This window comes from Crinia signifera, chromosome 3 (assembly GCF_055691185.1).
Source record: "Crinia signifera chromosome 3, ASM5569118v1, whole genome shotgun sequence".
NCBI lineage: Eukaryota > Metazoa > Chordata > Amphibia > Anura > Myobatrachidae > Crinia > Crinia signifera.
In genome coordinates this window covers 334,622,138-334,643,913 of record NC_139219.1, presented here as the reverse complement: position 1 = coordinate 334,643,913, position 21,776 = coordinate 334,622,138, and the positions used below count along the sequence as shown (strand labels likewise).

The 21,776-nt window shown below is 49.1% G+C and overlaps 1 protein-coding gene across 1 annotated transcript in view; it reads right to left on the bottom strand.

The window, feature by feature from the left end:
• Positions 1-4,508, bottom strand: part of LOC146064917 (vomeronasal type-2 receptor 26-like) — a 30,251-nt gene extending 25,743 nt beyond the window's left edge. The window contains exon 1 of the mRNA XM_083178932.1: positions 4,431-4,508. The gene's annotated coding sequence lies outside the window, so the exon portion shown is untranslated. The remainder of the gene's footprint in view (positions 1-4,430) is intronic.
• Between the last annotated feature and the right edge of the window lie 17,268 nt (positions 4,509-21,776).

Here is a 21,776-nt window from a genome sequence, read left to right as displayed (position 1 = left end):
CAATTCGCGGCATAACCACCACCCCGCGACCCCCTCCCGCGAATCGCGGCAAACCCTCCCCCGTGACCCCCCCCCCCCGATTCGCGGAAAAAACACCCCCCCCGCGACCTCCCTCCCGCGATTCGCGGCAAAAAGAACCCCCCCGCGACCCCCCCTTGCACGATTGGTGGCACCCCCCCTGCGACCCCCCTCCCGCGATTCGCGGCACCCCCCCCCCGCAATTCGCACCAGCCCCAGGATTAAATGGCACATGCAAAACACTGACATGGCTATGGTCGACAATGAAAAAGGTTGACATGAGTTTTTGAAGATTTATTTTTAATTTTTTAAATTTTTTCATATTCATTGTCATGTGTCGACATGGACACCAATGAAGTGGCACACTTATGTCAACATTTACATGTGTTGACCTTTCTGTGTTGATTTTTTTCTTGTGGCGATTCGCGTCACACCCCCCCGCAACCCCCCCTCCCGCGATTCGCGGCACCCCCGTGACCCCCCACCTCCCGCAATTCGCGGCAACCCCCCACCGGAACCCCTGTGAACCCCGCCCTCCCGCGATTCGCGGCACCCACCCCCGCGACCCCCCCTCCCGCAATTCGCGGCACCCCCCCCCCGTGATTCGCGGCAGCTCCAGAATTAAATTGCACATGGAAAACACTGACATGGCTATGGTCGACAATGAAAAAGGTTGACATGAGTTTTTGAAGTTTTTTTGTCATTTTTTGAATATTTTCATATTCATTGTCATGTGTCGACATGGACACCAATGAAGTGCCACACTTATGTCAACATTTACATGTGTTGACCTTTCTGTGTTGATTTTTTTCTTGTGGCGATTCGCGTCACACCCCCCCCGCAACCCCCCCTCCCGCGATTCGCGGCACCCCCGTGACCCCCCACCTCCCGCAATTCGCGGCAACCCCCCACCGGAACCCCTGTGAACCCCGCCCTCCCGCGATTCGCGGCACCCACCCCCGCGACCCCCCCTCCCGCAATTCGCGGCACCCCCCCGTGATTCGCGGCAGCTCCAGAATTAAATTGCACATGGAAAACACTGACATGGCTATGGTCGACAATGAAAAAGGTTGACATGAGTTTTTGAAGTTTTTTTGTCATTTTTTGAATATTTTCATATTCATTCTCATGTGTCGACATGGACACCAATGAAGTGCCACACTTATGTCAACATTTACATGTGTTGACCTTTCTGTGTTGATTTTTTCTTGTGGCGATTTGCGTCACACCCCACAACCCCCACTCCCGCGATTCACGGCACACACACACACACCTCCCCCGCGATTCTCGGCACCCCACCCCGTGACCCCCCCTCCCGTGATTCACGGCACACCCCCGCGACCCCCCCTCCCATGGTTCGCCGCAACCCCCGCCCCGTAACCCCCCCTCCCGCGATTCACGGCACCCACCCCCGCGACCCCCCCTCCCGCAATTCGCGGCACCCCCCCGCGATACGCGGCAGCTCCAGAATTAAATTGCACATGGAAAACACTGACATGGCTATGGTCGACAATGAAAAAGGTTGACATGAGTTTTTGAAGTTTTTTTTTTTCATTTTTTGAATGTTTTCATATTCATTCTCATGTGTCGACATGGACACCAATGAAGTGCCACACTTATGTCAACATTTACATGTGTTGACCTTTCTGTGTTGATTTTTTTCTTGTGGCGATTCGCGTCACACCCCCCCGCAACCCCCCCTCCCGCGATTCGCGGCACCCCCGTGACCCCCCACCTCCCGCAATTCGCGGCAACCCCCCACCGGAACCCCTGTGAACCCCGCCCTCCCGCGATTCGCGGCACCCACCCCCGCGACCCCCCCTCCCGCAATTCGCGGCACCCCCCCGTGATTCGCGGCAGCTCCAGAATTAAATTGCACATGGAAAACACTGACATGGCTATGGTCGACAATGAAAAAGGTTGACATGAGTTTTTGAAGTTTTTTTGTCATTTTTTGAATATTTTCATATTCATTGTCATGTGTCGACATGGACACCAATGAAGTGCCACACTTATGTCAACATTTACATGTGTTGACCTTTCTGTGTTGATTTTTTTCTTGTGGCGATTCGCGTCACACCCCCCCGCAACCCCCCCTCCCGCGATTCGCGGCACCCCCGTGACCCCCCACCTCCCGCAATTCGCGGCAACCCCCCACCGGAACCCCTGTGAACCCCGCCCTCCCGCGATTCGCGGCACCCACCCCCGCGACCCCCCCTCCCGCAATTCGCGGCACCCCCCCGTGATTCGCGGCAGCTCCAGAATTAAATTGCACATGGAAAACACTGACATGGCTATGGTCGACAATGAAAAAGGTTGACATGAGTTTTTGAAGGTTTTTTGTCATTTTTTGAATATTTTCATATTCATTCTCATGTGTCGACATGGACACCAATGAAGTGCCACACTTATGTCAACATTTACATGTGTTGACCTTTCTGTGTTTATTTTTTTCTTGTGGCGATTCGCGTCACACCCCCCCGCAACCCCCCCTCCGGCGATTCGCGGCACCCCCCCGCGACCCCCTCCCGCAATTCGCGGCAACCCCCCACCGGAACCCCCATGAACCCCGCTCTCCCGCGATTTGCGGCACCCACCCCCCGCAACCCCCCCCCCTCCCGCAAATCGCGGCACCCCCCGCGATTCGCGGCAGCCCCAGGATTAAATGGCACATGCAAAACACTGGCACGGCTATGGTCGACAATGAAAAAGGTTGACATGAGTTTTTGAAGATTTATTTAATTTTTTGAATGTTTTCATATTCATTGTCATGTGTCAACATGGACACCAATGAAGTGGCACACTTATGTCAACATTTACATGTGTTGACCTTTCTGTGTTGATTTTTTCTTGTGGCGATTCGCGTCACACCCCCCGCAACCCCCCCTCCCGCGATTCGCGGCACCCCCCGTGACCCCCCACCTCCCGCAATTCGCGGCAACCCCCCACCGGAACCCCTGTGAACCCCGCCCTCCCGCGATTCGCGGCACCCAACCCCGTGACGCCCCCCTCCCGCAATTCGCGGCACCCCCCGTGATTCGCGGCAGCTCCAGAATTAAATTGCACATGGAAAACACTGACATGGCTATGGTCAACAATGAAAAAGGTTGACATGAGTTTTTGAAGTTTTTTTTTCTTCATTTTTTTAATATTTTCATATTCATTCTCATGTGTCGACATGGACACCAATGAAGTGCCACACTTATGTCAACATTTACATGTGTTGACCTTTCTGTGTTGATTTTTTCTTGTGGCGATTTGCGTCACACCCCACAACCCCCACTCCCGCGATTCACGGCACACACACACACACCTCCCCCGCGATTCTCGGCACCCCACCCCGTGACCCCCCCTCCCGTGATTCACGGCACACCCCCGCGACCCCCCCTCCCATGGTTCGCCGCAACCCCCGCCCCGTAACCCCCCCTCCCGCGATTCACGGCACCCACCCCCGCGACCCCCCCTCCCGCAATTCGCGGCACCCCCCCGCGATTCGCGGCAGCTCCAGAATTAAATTGCACATGGAAAACACTGACATGGCTATGGTCGACAATGAAAAAGGTTGACATGAGTTTTTGAAGTTTTTTTTTTTCATTTTTTGAATGTTTTCATATTCATTCTCATGTGTCGACATGGACACCAATGAAGTGCCACACTTATGTCAACATTTACATGTGTTGACCTTTCTGTGTTGATTTTTTCTTGTGGCGATTCGCGGCACCCCCCCCCCACCCCCCCGCAACCCCCACTCCCGCGATTCCCGGCACACACACACCCCCCCCGCGATTCTCGGCACCCCACCCCGTGACCCCCCCTCCCGTGATTCACGGCACACCCCCCGCGACCCCCCCTACCATGATTCGCCGCAACCCCCGCCCCCGTAACCCCCCTCCCGCGATTTGCGGCAACCCACCCCGCGACCCCCCTCCCGCAATTCTCTGCAATCCCTCCCCTCCCGCGATTCGCAGCATCCACCCCCCCACAACCCCCCCTCCTCCAATTCGCGGCACCCCCCGCGACCCCCCCTCCTGCAATTCGCGGCACCCTCCGCGACCCCCCCTCCCGCGATTCGCGGACACCTAAGTTGCAATACAGGGCATCTTTCATACAATTCTAACCATATTTCTCATATACAAACGTTCACAAATTAAGGGGGCGCAGCCCCTTACGACGGTGTGAAGAGCGCCCGTAGGGCGCGATGAATCACCTAGTATATATATATATATATATATATATATATATATATATACAGTATATATATATATTTAAATAATATATAAGAAATCGAATAAAACAGACAGCGGCACACAAAGGAAGTTTTTTCAGTTTGAAAATAAACCAATCCAACGTTTCGGGGCTGGTGCGCCCCTTTGTCAAGGTGTGGGTAACAAAAATATGTGCAATGTGCTTACCTTAAATAAGGGGTGAAATCAAGTAAATGAGAAAACAGGCTGCAAGATGCCGCCGGGTCCCGAGCCGCCGGAAGTCGTCAGACCGGAATTAGTCAAAGCCGGAGGACTTCTATGTGTTTGGAGATGACACACAAGCTGCTGGGGTTGTTATGGAAACGGCTTTGGAGGCGTGCAGCATCAGACTCATGGCAGGATCGTGCTCTACACAATAGAGTACAGGATGAAAGGGCAGCAAAATAGGGAAGTGTGCCTCAAGAGAAAGTATGGAGGTGAGTTTGTAGAGGTTCCACAGCATTAAGTACAAGGATCCTCGCAGACATCCTTGATGGTGACCCCCTAGATCCCAGCACCCTAGGCAGCTGCCTAAAGCTGCCTATTGGTAGAGCCGGCCCTGATATCGGTCTCCCCTCCTTAAGTTTTCAGGAACATGATCCAGTATCATATGCTTTAACTCAGATAGTTTGTGCTTCTTCAGCGCAAACTGTCTTGCTACTGGTTGGTCATTCTCCTTATTTTTTTCCGGCAAGTGATTTTCCAATGACAGATCTGTGAAGGGCCCTCCTGACCCTTAACGTCCTGATGGTTTTGCCCACATATAATAAATTACAGGGGCACTGTATGACATAAACCACATGGGTCATGGTGCAAGTGAGTATATGTCTAATTGGAAACAACTTGTTGACCCTATCTCACACAAGACACTACTAAATCTCTTATCCATGCACTCATTATATTCCACATTGATTATTGTAATAGTCTCCTAACTGGACTTCCCAAGAACAGACTCTCGTCACTACAATCCATTCTAAATGCTGCTGCTAGGCTGATCTTCCTTGCAAGACGCTCATCGTCTGCTGATCCGCTCTGCCAGTCCCTCCATTGGTTGCCTGTATCTTACCGTATTCAATATAAAACACTTCTACTTCATATAAAGCTATTAACCATACTGCACCAGCATATATCTCCTTACTTATCACAAAATATCTCCCATCTCAACCACTCTGCTCTGCACAAGATCTGCGTCTCTCTTCTGCACGGATCACTAGCTCCCATTCACTATTACAGGACTTTCATCGGGCTGCTCCCATCCTATGGAATGCCCTTCCACGCACAATAAGACTCTCCGCTAGCCTCCAAACTTTCAAGCGTTCCCGGAAAACTCACCTCTTCAGGCAAACCTATCATATTTATACACCGCACACATAACCCTCTGAGGCACTTATGTATTATATAGCTTCCCTTCTGGACTTGTAACTTGGTGGGACTGCTATGCTATTACTGGTGCCTGTTTTCTCATTTACTTGATTTCACCCCTTATTTAAGGTAAGCACTTTGCACGTATTTTTGTTACCCACACCTTGACAAGCTGAAAAAACTTCCTTTGAGTGCCGCTGTCTGTTTTATTCGATTTTATCTACTGCTTCCAAAAGGCACCAGGGTTATTTGTACCTTTGGGAGAGTGCCGGGCCGCTTCCAATATATATATATATATATATATATATATATAGAACAAGCTGGTGCAGGCACTCGTAGGGCTTTGTAATCCGCGGAAACAAACTGGACACATATATATATATATATTTAACCACAAGTGTGCAGCACTCACACAGACCTGAGCACTCCTGTTAACACTAGCACCCTATGCTGCACCATCCACACCCTCTCCCGAAAACCTGCACACTTACAATTTGATGTCATAAAGGGGTACCCGAAGATATGCATACTTGTACAGACCTCACTATCTGATTTGCGGGACACCACACTCAGAACAACTGGACTTTTGCAGATTTGTACTTTATCTCTCCCCCATAAAGGAGGATAAGTGGACAATACTATATTCTTATGGTTTCAGGGTAATAAGGAGACCGCCCCCCACAGAGTCTGGCACGACCGGCTGTAAGCCTGGTGCGCATTCTTAGGGGACCTCGATCTCAGACTTATTGAACCCAGGCACTTGCAACTGTATCACTTGTTATTAATTTTATTATTTTGTTTATCAAGTAAAATATTATTGCCACATACAAATTGCCTACTGATTCAGTGCACCACAGTAAAATACAGGGATAGTGCTCAGTACAAAAACCCACTTTTTTTACATATAAAAATAACAATGTTCAACATAGGTTAAGGAACCCATACTGTTTCGGCAAACTGCAAAAACAGTATTAAGAGGGGAAATCATATCATATGTGTCTCATAATAAAAGAGAATTTCTATATTCCTTTTAAAAAAAAAACATAAGAAGCACTGGCAGCAGCGTTAAAACTATATAAAAATAACCCTACACTAATACACAAAAAAATTATATTTAGAATAAAAAATACACTTTGAAGGGATACTCACAGAATTGGGAGATAGATATACATTTAATAAAGTTTCATACATTTATGAATAAAACTAGTTGAATACTATGTCACCAGCACTGACACTAGCCTGCCGCAGCAGTGTCCCGGCGCCCTGAGAAGGGCATCCTGAGCACTTCCGCCCTGCGGTGTCCTGGTTGATGATGTCACATCCGCCCGGACGGGGAACAAAGGCAGACCACATCACCCGTTGGTTGCCTAGCAGCCAGGGGACGCCGGGCAGTGCGCGCTCGGCCTGCTGTAGTCAATTCATAATCACTGAGGGCCTGGTCCAGCGGCAGCGGCTCATTGGCCAGTGCATCCCTTTCAAGGGATCTGGCCCAGCTCAGCAGGCCGGTGATATTGTTCCTCACAGAGTGCATACTGCACTCTGCTGTCCTGGTCCAGTTGTGTCCCGGTCCTTTTGGACGTCCTGGCCTGTTGCAGTTGTGGTCCATCCATTGTCCAGCTGCCATCTTGCTGCGGTCTGCGTCCAATCCTGGTCCGGTCTTAGTCCAGTCTTGCTACAGTCCCGTCTTGGTCCGGTCCTGGTTCAATCTTGATCTGGTTCCGTCTTGGTCAGCGTATCACCATCAAGTCCTGCCAAGTCGCTCCCGGCATGCACGTTACATCATGTGCTACCGGAGGGTTCGGTCCGGTCACGTAAGTGCTCCAGTAGAGCCTGGTTCCTTATCTTTTTATTTATATGGGCAAGCTGCCCTTTATCCTGAGTTATCCATATCATTGTCCTAGTCCAGCTCTCCGTGATTGGGAGAGGCCCACGGTTGTGGGCTCATGCCTGTTTTGGGGTACCATTACTGTTAGCGTACTGTTTTGTTTTGGTGTGTGTTTTGTTTGGTGGCACCCCGTTATTACTTGGTCCAGTGCTTGTGACTCGGTCACACTTCCGGTCCTTGGCCTGGTGCCATTAGCCAGGGTGTTCTGCCCAGATATGCCCTGTAGTTAGAACGTCCTCTTGGTCCTATCTCTGACAGTCGCCGTAGATTTGTATCAGCCTAAAACCTGGTTGCATCAGGGTCGGAGCGGGCTTAACCCACTCCTTTGAACACAGCGACTAAAGGAGAAGCCTAGCACACCACAGTCTATGGTCACCTGCCCGAGAGGGCCAATAGAAAGAGTGTAGGGTTTTGCTGTGGTCGTCACAAACAGCGGTACCGGCTGAGGGCTCTGCCCACTACCACTGGACGCACGGACCCACGCACGTTACATTATCACTGGCCAAATAGATTATAGAGGAAAGGGCTCACAGGATCGGTGCTGGCCTTTGCCTGTACTGCGGTCGTAAGGGTCACCAATTCCATACTTGTCCTAGCAAGTCGGAAAAAGGTCAGGCCATGTGAGTGACGAGGATATTCACTTGGGCCTGAAATTGTTCTCCTCCCATAACTCCCTATTGATACCCACTACCCTCACTTATGGGGAGGTTAGTTTTGATTGCTCTGCTTTTGTTGATGGCGGCGCAGCTGGAAATTTTTTGGATGCTGCATTAGCCAAGAGACTCAGCATCCCCTCTATTCCTTTAAGGCAATGTATCATCATGTGGCGGTCTGATGGTAGTTCATTGCCCAATGGGGAGATCTCTTTTCAAACTCCAAGTCTGCGTCTTACTGTTGGCTCTCTTCATAAGAAGATTTTTTTATTTATTTTGGTCACAGCCGTTCTGTTATTCCTGGCCATCCTTGGTTGTCCAACATAATCCACAGATCGATTGGAAAGCTGGGTATATTGTTCAGTGAAACTCCAGTTGCTTCTGTTCTTGTATTAATACATCTTTCCTCCAGGCCTCAGTCTCATTGTCGGCAATCCCAGTAGGTTACTCTGTCTATGCAGATGTGTTTTCCAAAGGTAAAGCGGATAAGCTCCCGCCCCATCGTCCATACGATTGTGCTATCCAACTTATACCTGACGCTCCATTAGCTAAGGGTAGGCTCTATTCTTTGTCAATTCCAGAGACCAAGGCCATGAATGAGTACATTCAGGAAAGTTTGGAGAAGGGGTTTATTCGCCCGTCAAAGGTTCCACTTAGTGCAGGATTCTTCTTCGTGGCCAAGAAAGATGGGTCCCTGCGCCCGTGTATTGACTTTTGGGACTTAAACAAGAAGAATGCGTACCCACTCCCTCTGATCTCAGTTCTCTTCGATCAGTCAAGGTCCGCCACCATTTTTCTAAAATTGATTTGAGAGGGGTGTATAACCTCTTCAGGGGACAAATGAAAAACAGCACTTAGTACCTATGGGCTGTCCAACGCCCGTTTCAAGATTTTATCAACAATGTCTTACAAGACTTTCTGGGGAGTTTTGTAGTTGTCTACTTGGATGACATCCTTATTTATTCCAAGGATCTTGATTCACATAGAGCCCAAGTAAGGCATGTTTTGCAAAATTGTGAGAGAATTGTTTATTTGCCAAATTCAAAAAGTGTTTCTTGGATTTGCCAACTACTACCGGCACTTTATTCATTCTTTTTCCTCTATTGTGGCCCCCCTTTTAGCTCTTACCAAGAAAGTGGCGGATCCAGCTAATTGGTCTTCACAAGACAAACAGACCTTCCAAACTCTTAAACAAGCATTTGTTTCTGCTCTGATCCTCAGGCATACAGACCTGGATCGTCCCTTTGTGGTGGAGGCATAGGTGTCCATTTTCTTAGGGGGTGCACCATGGAAAGGGGCGTGTCCATCACGCCTATTGGCCGTGTCCATTACGCCTATTGGCCGTGTCCATCATCATCTATTATTACACATAATGCCAATTACTGTAATGCCCATTATAAATAATGCCAAACACAGTAATGCCCATTCCACATAATGCCACCCAACATAATGCCCATAACACATAATGCTGCACAACGTAATTCCCATTCCACATACCATAATGCCCATTCCACATTAACGTCAGGGTTCAACAAATTTTTGTAAAACAGGGACAGTGCAAAAACTTTACACCATAATGCATATTACATGTCACACAGCCATTACATAGTACTGTATACCACATTCCATAATGCCCAGTGCATGTTATGCCACACACCATCATTTTAATGAGCCTCCCATCCATTCTGGGACTGTAGGCAAGTATAACACACAGTATACATACAGAAAGCTGATACAAAGACACACACAGCATGCACATAAAACACACACACATAGTATACATACAGGCACAGCATGCATACACAGAGATGTACTGTAGTATACACAGAGCCCCCTCCCACACACACACACACACACATAGTATACATATATAAAGCCCTTCTATACAGTACACATACAGACAGCTGATACACACTCACTCACAAACACCTTTTTGACATAAAAATAAAAAGTAGCCAGCATCATTAAAGACTAATTTAAAAACAACTTTTTACACACAACCCCCCCAACAAATAAAAAGTCATAGACAGCCCATATACTGTCACATACCTGTACAAACCCCCCTGTTCCAGCATCTCCTGATAAGCAGCATCCCTGCAGCACATTCTAATCGCCAGGCAGGAAGTCCTCCAGCCATCACCCAGCAAGCAGTATTCAGAATTGCCTGAGACAGGCTGAGAGGAGCTGTGCACTTCAGCTCCCCCTACAGGCAGCCATGGTCATCACTAAAATTTAGTGTGTACCCTGCTGTGGGCTCTGCCATGTCTTTCACTGCAGCCGGCCCTGCTCTGCTCCGGGAAAAAAAAACACTGTTCAACTGCGAAGTCGGCCCTGGCTGCAATCGTGTGGGGGGTGCCCATCACTAGGAGGTGCCTGTGCACCCCTGGCACCCCCTCTGCACACGCCTATGGGTGGAGGTGGATGCCTCCGAAGTGGGAGCAGGAGCAGTGCTCTCGCAAAGCAACCCCAAAACCCAGTCCTTCATCCTTGCGCATATACAGATGTGTCCTCATACATCGTTGCTCATTGCTTTTTAAGCTCCTACATCGCGAGTTCTATATAACGTTATGGCTGCATAAAGTCCCACACCATGTAATACATAGTTTAACCACTGGGTGGCAAATGTTAAGACTACAGTGCTGAATACTATGCTGTGGCAGTAGACAGTGATATGTGAGAGGCTGTTCAATCGCATTCTTCCCATTATAAAAAAAATCTCTTCTATAAAATACAAAGCCAAGCGCCTACCCTATACTAAGTCCTGGAAATAATCACAGATACAGCATTGTTATCTCAGAAAGCATTCCAGGCTTTGTTTTTATAAAATGGAAAGCAACATGAAATCCACTGTACCACTCAGAAATTATCTCATTAATATGACTTAATAATATGCCCTCACAATCACTCATTAGTATTGATTCCCACTGAGCTCATTTTATGCGTGTATCAAAGCACCTCCCCAGACACGCTACTGCCCATTCACGCTATTGACTCCTGTTATCTAGTGATTTTGTCTTTAATTTGTGTACAAAATTCAGCTTATTATCTTTAATAGCATTCCTGGTTTCATTCTTATAAAATGGAAAGAAACATTTAATCCAATGTATTACTTGCTCCCTACTCTACAGGATCTCATAAAGATGACTTCCACATGGTCTCCACTCACATTATGCTGTATACACTAGGATAAAGGCCCTGGTGTCTGATTATTTCACAGATGGCTGTGGCCTAGTGGGTAGGGTAGGAGTCTTATAATCTGTGAGTCATGGGTTCAATCCTTAGAAGGACACACAATACTAATTTTTTTATGTATTTATTATTTTTGTATTTAATAAATCGATTTGATGTGTCACTTCTTCCATTTATAGGGAAAAAAAACTCTTCTACAGTATTCAATGCCACAGTATGCTGAGGCGCTATTCACACTGAGCGCTATTCTCACGGTCATGGCAGCTTAATACTGTACAATACAGCTTGCAACTCAATGCAGGCTTCTGCACCTCCCCCATAATCACTCATTAGTGTTGATTCCCACTGAGCTCATTTTATGCCTGTATCAAAGCACCTCCCCAGCGACGCTGCTGCCCATTCACGCTATTGACTCCTGTTATCTAGTGATTTTGTCTTTAATTTGTGTACAAATTTCTCGGCTTTTATTCTCAGAATCAGCTTATTATCTCTAAAATTATTATTGGTTTCGTTCTTATAAAATGGAAAGAAACATTTAATTCAATGTATTACTTGCTCCCTACTCTACAGGATCTCATAAAGATGACTTCCACATGGTCTCCAGTTACATTATGCTGTATACACTAGGATAAAGGCCCTGGTGTCTGATTGTTCCGCAGATGGCTGTGGCCTAGTGGGTATGGTAGGAGATTTATAGTGTGTGAGCCATGGGTTCAATCCTTAGAAGGACACACAATTCTTTTTTTTATGTACAGTAGCTGATTCTGAGAAGAAAAGCTGTAAATTTAGTACACAAATTATTATTACAAATTTTTTATTATATGTATAAGAATGGACATTACATATCATACAAAGGGCGCAGAAGACACTATTGTGGGTTGAAAATTATTTGTTTTTTTCCTGCTGGTTTTTGAGAAAATGTGATTTTTTTTTCTCAAATCGCCCTATATCGCCATTTTTTAAAATCGCATTTTTTGCGCGAATTCGCATATTTAATGAGGTGCATATTCCGGCATGAAAAGTGCGATAAAGTGCAATATGGGGTGATTTTAGCCAAGAAAAAGTGAGATTTTTTTGTCATGAAAAGGTGAAATTTTGTTTAAATTTGCGATTTTGTAATGAAAAAAAAAATGGCGTGAGGTCCCCACTCCTGTACATAACCAGCCCCGGGCTCATTGAGCCAGACCTGGTTCCAAAAATACGGGGGACAAAAAGCATAGGGGCCCCACGTATTTCTGAAACCAGCCCGGACTGTTGGACCGGTCCTGGTTCCAAAAATACGGGGGACAAAAAATCTGGGGGTCCCCTGTATTTTGAAACCAGCACCGGGCTCCAACACTCGCGGTGTCATGCCACAGCTGGGGGACACTTTTTACATAAGGTCCCCCGGCCGTACCATGAGCACTGTGGCTGGTCAGCCTTGGACGGGGTACCTGGAGGAGTGGGGACCCCCCCAATAAAGGGGTCCCCCCCCCAGGCTTCACCCGTCCGGGGCTGAAGCCCGGGCTGTCACCAGCGTCCCTGGCCAGACGACTTCAAGAAAGAATAGAGACCACGCAGGTTTCATCAAGATCTTTCAAAATTTATTCTCCTCATCAGGATTAAAAAAAATTCTACAAACATGCAATATATAGCCACATCCTAGTGAACATACTCCACCCTTCAAGGGGGCATGAGGAATCTAATTAAGACACCTGTATTACTCAGGTGATACTATGGGTGACATTCTATGGATTGAGATAATCTGACTTTGGCGATTTATTTCGCCAAAACCGAATTTTTTTCCATTTTCGCATATTTAATGAGGTGCGAAAATGTGAAAAAAGTGCGATTTTGGCCAACAAGTTGGACACACTGGAAATGCGATGGCTGCTTTTCGCAGCACATCGCATCCAGATGTTTTCTCATGAAAAAGTATACAAATCGCATATTTAATGGTATGCGATTTGTATAAACTGTGTCTATAATTCGCCCAAAAATCAGACCAGGTTCTGATGGGCGAATTAGCCAGAACCCTGCACAGATCGCAATGATCTGTGCAGGGTTCTGGTGTAAAAAAAAGTTTAAACAGTTAAAATAAAAAAAAAAACAGCGCGGGGTCCCCCGCCAGAGCATAACCAGCCCCGGGCTCATTGAGCCGGTGCTGGTGACATAAAATCAGGGTCCCTGACAAATAGGGGTCCCCTTGATTTAATGAAACCAGCACCAGGCTCAAGGTCCGGCGCTGGTTCCCGAAATACGGGGGACAAAATGACTAGGGGTCCCCCGTATTTTAAGAACCAGCACCAGACCCAACCAGCCAGCAGGGTAATGCCACAGCCGGGGGACACTTATTATATAAGGTCCCGCGGCCAAAGCATTATCCCCCTGGCTGGTCAGCATGGGCAGGGGTCCTGGGGAAGTGGGGACCCCCCCAATGAAGGGGTCCCCCCCTCCAGGACTTACCAGCCCATGCTGAAAGTCCGGGGCTGTCCCCGATGCCCCTGGGCGGTGGGCATCGGGCTGATGCAAAGTGTAAAAAATAGACTAAAAACTATTGTTTTCTACTGTAGAACTATGAGTCCCAGCAGGCCTACCCCGCATGCTGGGACTTGGAGAACCACAAGTCCCAGCATGCAGGGCATTAAAGGGCCCACTGGCACTTGTAGTTCTACAGTACAAAAAATAGTAAAATAAAACACACTGACACCCTAAAAAATAAAAGTTTAATACACACATAACACACACACTGATACTTACCTACCTTGACCCCTGGGTCCGGGGTCCGGGGCTCCTGGACAGAAGAGTCCGGTTCCGGGGCCTTGGTCCTGGTTCCGGGGCTGGTCCGGGGTCCTGGGCTCCAGGCTGATGTCTCTGGGGTCCAGGATCCGAAGTAGTAGGCGGCCAATAGTATCATTCTCAGGAGAGGCGCGGAAGATGAAACATCTCTGCGCCTCTCCAGTCCGTGAGCGGGTACTTCGGATCCTGGACCCCGGAGACATCAGCCCTGGAGCCCAGGACCCCGGACCAGCCCCGGAACCAGGACCAAGGCCCCGGAACCGGACTCTTCAGTCAGTGTGTGTGTTATGTGTGTATTAAACTTTTATTTTTCAGGGTGTCAGTGTGTTTTATTTTACTATTTTTTGTACTGTAGAACTACAAGTGCCAGCGGGCCCTTTAATGCCCCGCATGCTGGGACTTGTGGTTCTCCAAGTCCCAGCATGCGGGGTAGGCTTGCTGGGACTCATAGTTCTACAGTAGAAAACAATAGTTTTTAGTCTATTTTTTACACTTTGCATCAGCCCGATGCCCACCGCTCAGGGGCATCGGGGACAGCCCCGGACTTTCAGCATGGGCTGGTAAGTCCTGGAGGGGGGGGGGACCCCTTCATTGGGGGGGTCCCCACTTCCCCAGGACCCCTGCCGCGGGACCTTATATAATAAGTGTCCCCCGGCTGTGGCATTACCCTGCTGGCTGGTTGGGTCTGGTGCTGGTTCTTAAAATACGGGGGACCCCTAGTCATTTTGTCCCCTATATTTCGGGAACCAGCGCCGGACCTTGAGCCTGGTGCTGGTTTCATTAAATCAAGGTGTGACCGGACGCCTGCCCTTAGCTCTGGCTACGCCCTTCGGGTCCACAGATAGCGGTTCCTGGTCTCATGGGACCTGGCCAATAGGGGATTCCCTGTTAACGTCAGTAACCTCCTGTTACTGACTCCGCCCACTACGCAGTGGGCGGGGTTATCGCTCCCACCACCAGACTCCTCCTACGTGGCGTCTGGAACCATGGATACCTCCTCAGGCCCAACCGCTGGCCCTGAGTACTACCTGCGTCGACACACTGCTGGTGTCGACTGGTCCCCCACTGGTCACTGACCAGACCTCTGCTTTGGTAGCTGGCAGAGCGGAGACTCGGAGACGCTGGATGCTATGCCCAGAACAGCCGGAGAACGGAATTATTGCAATTAATTCTGTTGGTCGCAGATGAAGCAGACTTCTTGGGCAAAAGATGATTTATTTGCTCAAGTAGAAGCTCTGAAAAGAGCCCTCTCCTAGATCCCTAGGAGGTACAGCATACAAGTGATGTTACAGCATTCAGATACAGGCAGAAGTACAACAACTTGGGCTCACAGGCCCTGCTTATAAAGACAGAAAACACACTGGCATTGTCAGATCCTCCCACATACATTTACAATTTGCATCTCAATCTGACATGTTACTTCTAGTGCATAAAGAACCAAGATTACATACTACAAAGGATGAGTCCAATTTCCCTAGCATATATAACTTCCAGGAACAGGGGAGATATTTATCTCCTGGACATGTTTACATAAAGAAACACAAATGTCTGCATTACCAACACCTGGCACACAGGATGGCCTGGGTTCAGTGACCCATCACATATAGTACATAAATTTCCTTATCACCAAGATTTGCTAAATTCCTTCCCCCCAGAAATGTACAAAGTGCATTGTAAGTCCAGAATGCATTCCTCAATATTTAATACAATATACCCAATATATGATGCAGTCCTAGCTCAGTGCTACTCATACAGTTTAAAACATGTCAAGTGCCCTTGTCCTGGATAACGGCAAAGCACGGAGAGTTAACCCCTTCAGTGCTGTAGCCGCCATTAACCCCGTGTGCCGGGCTCTCCGGCCACACTTCTCTCCCCCCCTTCAAGCGGGAAACCAGAGGGCCATGTCCCAACGACTTGGCTCCTGGTCCCGCAGCCCATTTGGGGGTTACTGGGAGTGCCTGGGGGTGTTGGCCCCCAGCCTAGACAGTTTTTCCAGACTGCAGTGGGCCATCTCCGGTTGGTGCTGAAAGTCCACACAGTCACCACAGTGTCCAAGTCCAAGGCCCCACAACAACAGTCTGTCTGTTTCCCCCAATGAATGGGGCAAACCTTCATCAGGTGGGTGTTCCTTCACCCCAGTGGGATTCCAGTGGCACCATCTGTGCCAAAGCTGGTCTGCTGCATACACAATTGCCACCCAGTGTGTCCAAATTGTGGCATACCCCACCTCCGCCCATAGCAGTATTCTGCTCACACAAGCCACAGGGTGCTCCTGCCCACATGGCTCCTCCTGGCTCAGTACTGCTCCCAGTCCGTGCAGTGGCGCAATAGTCCGTACCACAATGTCCTGGTAATAAATATGCGTCATCAGCACTGGAGCTGGTACCAGAGCCTCCTTCAGCGACTGGAATGCCAACTCACAAGCAGGTGTACAGTCCACTGTCTTGGGAAGACCCTTCCTAGTCACTACTGTAAGGGACGTCGCTACCAAACTAGAGTCAGGGACAACTGGTCTGTAGGGCCTTACAGTTTCTAAGGTCAGTACCTGTCTGGGGGTTGTGGGCCGGGGACAGCCTCTGGTCGCCTCTACCTTCCCTGGTCTGGGCCTACCCCTGTCTCCTCCCACACTATCCTCCAGGCACTGCACCCCTGTCACTTCTCCAGGGCACCCAAGAACTGTCAGACCTGCCCTCCTGTCCTCCTCAAAGGACCTACGTCTTGGGGAACCCACCCTCTCTGGTGTATCCCCTTCTACCTTCCTGACTACCCTGGGCCTGAACCCTTCCTGCCCGGGCACACTCCCCACCCCCACCCCATCAAGGCCACTGCAAGCTTGGCACTGTATGCCTGTCAGGGATGGGTCAGAGAGCGGAGCCTCCTGAACCCCCTGCCAGTGCCCCTCACTTTCTCCTAAAGGGGGACACTCTACAGGGGGATCTAGGTTGGGATGTCTAGGTTCATTCTGGTTTGGGTCAGTCATGTAAAGGTCAGTGTGGTCACTCATACTCACCGCTGGAGTTGGCAAACCACTAGGAACAGGAGCATCGCTGGGCACCCTCACAGGATACAACAAGCTGGCACACACATCCTCTGCGTTGCTAGGGGAAGTAGGCACACCAGAGGCAAAAGGCATGCTGGGGAGATGCGCTGATCTAGCCGCTGTAGTCTTTTCCTCTGGGCTGGTTGATGCTGTGGTTGGCTGTGCTGGCAGTTGTCTGACCGCTGTGGTCTGTTCCTCTGGGCTGGGCTGTGCTGGTGTTGATGGTAAGGACGGTAGTCTGGCAGCTTGACTCCAGGCGATGGCGTTAGCAAATGTAGTAACGATTCCACCCCCAAGATCATTCCCCAGGACTACATCTGTTGGGAGGCCATCCATGACGGCAACATCTCGCAACTCTGGTCCAGCCCCCCAATCCAGGTAGACTCTGGCCATGGGTACCTCTCGCTCCGCTCCATCTTCCATTGTAACTTTGGCAGTGCGACCCTGCAAGATTGCAGCAGGATCAATCAGTCTGGGGCTCACCACAGTGATTGAGGCCCCAGAGTCTCTCAGGCCTTCCCCCTGCAGGGGCCCTACTTGGACCGCCTGTAGGTGCCGCCACATATTCTGTAGAGGCCGCATGGCCATGCAGGTGACTCTATCAGCAGAGTCTGCCTGCTTCTCACCACACTCCATCGGACTGACTGGAGGGGGTACAGTCTCTGTGGGCTCATCTCCACGGGTCAAGCAAGCAAGCCGGGATCCAGCATTCGGATTGGTAGCGCGAATCTGGGGTGCCGGCAGTGTGGGACAGTTCATCCTCAGATGTCCGATTTTCCCACAGCTGTAGCACTTCTTGACCAGGTGGGGCTCCGATGATCCCTGATAACTCGCAGGGACGCTGCGGGGCGATTGCTGGCCAAGAGCACCCGGGTTGGAAGATGCTTGCTTTGGGGGGTGATGAGCTGAAGAGGGGTGTCCCCCTGGTGGTACAGTCCTTTGTAGTGGGCTGCTACTTGGGCGTTTCAGCCCCTGCGACCGAATTGCCACATACTTGTCCGCTAGCTGGGCAGCCATCTTTACACTGGGTGGCTCCCGATCTAGCACCCACTCCTTCACTTCCTGGGCACACCTGCGGTAGAACTGCTCCCTGCAGATCACATCAATCAGGGTGTCCCAGGTTGTGGCCTTTGATTCCTGCACCCACTTCACCAAGTACTGCCGCAGCTGGGTGGCAAACTGCTCGTGGGTGCTGCCCGGATTCTTTGGCAAGTCCCGAAACTTTTTCCTGTAGGACTCAGGAGTTACAAAAAAATGTTGGAGGAGGGCCTTGGCGACAACATCATAGTCCCCATAGTCCTCATTAGCCACTCCTCGATAGGCCTCCAAGGCCTCTCCATGCAGGGTGGGCACAAGGTGTCTTACCCACTCCTGTTTGGGCAAATCATGGAGTTTACAAGTCCTCTCAAAAACTTGCAAATGTCCATCAATGTCCCCATCGCTGTCGGCAAACTTGGCAAACTGAATCCGTCCCACTCGGGGGGTAGCAGCTGACAACGGTCCTTGGGGTACCACAGCCTGTGGTGCCCGCTCCGCATGCCACATCCGAATGATGAGCATGCGTTCTTGTTCCGTTGCCCTCTCCCCTAATTCCGCTAGCCGATCCGCTAGGCTATCCGCGCCGTCCACCCTGGGACGCGGGGATCCTGGCCCTGCTAGGGAATGTTGGGAAACATGGCTGCTGCTAGAGAGGGCGGGGCTTGTGAGTCTCACCGGGTCCAGATGAAGGTCCTCTGTGTGGCTGTCCTCCTGGACACGGTCACCATCAGCGTGCTGCACCTCCTCCCGACTCGACTCCTCCAAGCGCTTGAGCGCCACCCTCATTTCGTTTACAGTTGCTTTGGAAGGGATATCCACACCCTTCCTCCGACACACGATCTCGAGGTCATCCTTCGACATTCCATTGAAGTCCGCCATGTTGCGCGTTCTCCTGGCTGCCGTTACTCTTCCCTGAGTAACGCGGCTTCTCCAATCGGGTGACTGAAAAGTCGCCTGGGTTATCCCGCCGGCTTGCCACCAATTTCTGTGACCGGATGCCTGCCCTTAGCTCTGGCTACGCCCTTCGGGTCCACAGATAGTGGTTCCTGGTCTCACGGGACCTGGCCAATAGGGGATTCCCTGTTAACGTCAGTAACCTCCTGTTTCTGACTCCGCCCACTACGCAGTGGGCGGGGTTATCGCTGCCACCACCAGACTCCTCCTACGTGGCGTCTGGAACCACGGATACCTCCTCAGGCCCAACCGCTGGCCCTGAGTACTACTTGCGTCGACACACTGCTGGTGTCGACTGGTCCCCCACTGGTCACGGACCAGACCTCTGCTTTGATAGCTGGCAGAGCGGAGACTCGGAGACGCTGGATGCTATGCCCAGAACAGCCGGAGAACGGAATTATTGCAATTAATTCTGTTGGTCGCAGATGAAGCAGACTTCTTGGGCAAAAGATGGTTTATTTGCTCAAGTAGAAGCTCTGAAAAGAGCCCTCTCCTAGATCCCTAGGAGGTACAGCATACAAGTGATGTTACAGCATTCAGATACAGGCAGAAGTACAACAACTTGGGCTCACAGGCCCTGCTTATAAGGACAGAAAACACACTGGCATTGTCAGATCCTCCCACATACATTTACAATTTGCATCTCAATCTGACATGTTACTTCTAGTGCATAAAGAACCAAGATTACATACTACAAAGGATGAGTCCAATTTCCTTAGCATATATAAATTCCAGGAACAGGGGAGATATTTATCTCCTGGACATGTTTACATAAAGAAACACAAATGTCTGCATTACCAACACCTGGCACACAGGATGGCCTGGGTTCAGTGACCCATCACATATAGTACATAAATTTCCTTATCACCAAGATTTGCTAAATTCCTTCCCCCAGAAATGTACAAAGTGCATTGTAAGTCCAGAATGCATTCCTCAATATTCAATACAATATACCCAATATATGATGCAGTCCTAGCTCAGTGCTACTCATACAGTTTAAAACATGTCAAGTGCCCTTGTCCTGGATAACGGCAAAGCACGGAGAGTTAACCCCTTCAGTGCTGTAGCCGCCATTAACCCCGTGTGCCGGGCTCTCCGGCCACACAAGGGGACCCCTATTTGTCAGGGACCTTGATTTTATGTCACCAGCACCGGCTCAATGAGCCCGGGGCTGGTTATGCTCTGGCGGGGGACCCCGCGCGCGTTTTTTTTATTTTAAAATGCGATTTCCTGCAAACGTGCGATTTTCAGTCATGAAAATCGCACATTTTCAGGACTAAAGACATTGCACCAACTCGCACCTATTCGCACTATTTGGCCCATTTTTCGCATCTCATTAAATATGCGAAAAACGGGCCAATCTTGCAATTTTCAAAAGTGCGATGTGGTGCGATATAAAAACATGCGCATTTATCTCAATCCATAGAATGTCACCCATAGTGTTTGTGTTAGTAATAGATCCAGGCAAATATTTGCCAAAGGACATACACATATAAATAAATAAAAAATGAATATATATCTTTATATATCCACACACATAAATATATACACATCTAACAAATCACAATAAAAAAATACAAAAAAGCACCAATCACATCTACATTTCTGTTACATCAACATTATAAAGCTAACTCCTTAGCTCGTTTCATTTGATGGTGCTCCAGTGACCTCTGCTGGTCAGAAAGGGGTATTCCTGTTATATATGAAATTTTTTTATCAATTACAACTATGATGTAATGTTACCAACAGCATAAGAACGCATTGAGACCCAGACTTTCATTAAGACCCATCGGTGATAGGGTTTTAAGAGAAAAAATCCATTTTGACTCCAACTGAAGGAGTTTCTTAGCTCGATCACCCCCCCTAATGCTAGGGGGTACCTGATCGATGATCCTGTATCTGAGAGAGCTCAAGGAGTGCCTGGCTTCCATAAAATGCTGGGCCACCGGCTGTTCACTGTGGCCCTTTTCTATGGCTACTTTAATTGCACTCCGATGTGCCGCCATGCGCTCCTTGAAGCTCCTCTCAGTCTTACCCACATAACATGTGATTAAATACAATGTACTAAGGTTAAGTAGTGTCTAATAGGGATCGTTTTCCCTGACGTCAGGTGCTGAAAGGAACTTCCACTGATCATATAGCTGCAAGACACGCAGTTAGGGCACTTAAAACACCCCATTCTGTGTGGAGCTATCACCCCTCTCAACTTAGATTCGTCTGCTTTTACCAATAAATCTGTGAGGTTTCGTTCTCTGAAGAAGCATTGCATGACCTTCATATTGTTCAGTGAGCTTAGTTCTGGGTCATCTCTGACCATCGGCCAATTTTTATTAAGGGACTTACGTATGGTATCAATTTTTGTATTAAAGTGATTAACCCAAGGGATGTAATTTTTTGTATTTTTTTTCGTATCTTTTATTCGGCAGGACATAAGGAGTTTTTCTTTAGGTACCTTATAGGCCTTCTCTTGCTGTTTTACCAACTCCCCCACCGGGTAACCTCTCTCAATGAATTTCTCAGTAAGGACCGCAAATTGTCTGGTAACCTCATCTTCCTCACTGACCATCCTGCGTACCCTCAAATATTGAGAGTATGGTAGACCTGCCTTCATTCTG